The sequence below is a fragment of the Desmodus rotundus genome, chromosome 13 (assembly GCF_022682495.2).
Source record: "Desmodus rotundus isolate HL8 chromosome 13, HLdesRot8A.1, whole genome shotgun sequence".
Classification (NCBI taxonomy): domain Eukaryota; kingdom Metazoa; phylum Chordata; class Mammalia; order Chiroptera; family Phyllostomidae; genus Desmodus; species Desmodus rotundus.
This window is the reverse complement of record NC_071399.1, coordinates 76,571,275-76,572,549: the sequence shown is the minus strand read 5'-3', so window position 1 is coordinate 76,572,549 and position 1,275 is coordinate 76,571,275. Positions and strand designations below refer to the sequence as shown.

General features: G+C 43.0%; 1 non-coding gene across 1 annotated transcript; it reads left to right on the top strand.

Moving 5' to 3' along the window:
* Positions 1-443: 443 nt before the first annotated feature.
* On the top strand, positions 444-549 carry LOC112314052 (U6 spliceosomal RNA). The gene has a single exon (XR_002975757.1). It is a non-coding gene; the product is annotated as a U6 spliceosomal RNA (small nuclear RNA).
* Positions 550-1,275: the final 726 nt, after the last annotated feature.

Genomic DNA, 1,275 nt, shown 5'->3' with positions numbered 1-1,275 from the left:
GCCGACGGAAGCCAACCAGCAGGAGGGGAGGAGCTGGAGGAGCTGAGATCATGGAATGTTGCAAAGGAAAGATTTCAAGAGAGGGAAGATCTCAGTTCTGAGAGAGGAACTAAAGAAGAAAGGACAGGAATGTACACCCAGACAGTTGGGAGGGAGTGATAGGAACTGGGTTGAGCGAGTTCTACCTTGAACTCCCTCCTTTTTACTCCGTGAAGCAGGTAGTGAGCACCCAGGACCTTTTCTGAAAGGGCTAAGGTGCATAAGAGGGGGCTCACAAAAAAAAGATAAAAATGCTTCTGTCTCTCAGAGAGGCCCATTAGGGAAAGAAACTGTGTGTTTGCACTGGTACCAATGGACACACTGTGTGATTTTCTTCTTGTGAGGTGTCCAGATTTAGCAAACAAAAATATAAGACCCCCAGCTAAATTTAAGATAAACAATGGAGTGCTCGCATCAGCAATACATACGAAGACTGGAACTATACGGAGAAGCCTGACGCGGCCCCAGCGCAAGGATGACATGCAAATTCGTGAAACGCCCCATTTTTTTAAAAAGGTAAACAATGGATAATTTCTTAGTATAATTATGTCTTATGTACTATTTGGAACACACCTAAACTAAAAAATTATTTGCAATTCAAATTGAACTGGACATCCTATATATTATCTGGCAGCCCTGTATGAGAACTTGAAAAACTGGATGTGTGGATTATGACCTAACACCGAAAGTTAAGGTTGAAGTTTACTATGAAAATCCTCTTCATTTATTAATACTTATGAGCAAGCACGACTCAGTGTCAGCAGCAGACAGGGCCATCCATGGACACATGCCCACAACAGGCATGAGCCAGGCAACATCGACGGATGAGCTTGTAACCGCACCGCTCTGCTTCTTTCCTATGTCTGCTTCTGTCCCATTTCCGGAAACATCCCTGTTCACTCTGACCCAGAATCAGTGTTTCCTAACAGTGAATGGTGTGTTAGGTTTTGGTTATCCAGGTTTGAAAATTCCTAATTGATTATCTTGCACTACACTAAACCAGCTACCCTGATATTGACTAAAAATAGGGTAACCAACTGTCCTGGTTTACCCAGAACTGAAGATTTCCCAGGATTTGGGATTTTCACAGCTAAACTGGGAGTGTCCCACACAAACCAGGATGGCTCATCATCTGCCTTGACTATGGTAGATTCTTTTAAGCCAGTGATGTCTCCGTGTTGATTATTAAGCTTTAATTCTCCCAAGAGAGTAATCATTTTTCTCCTCAAAAACCCT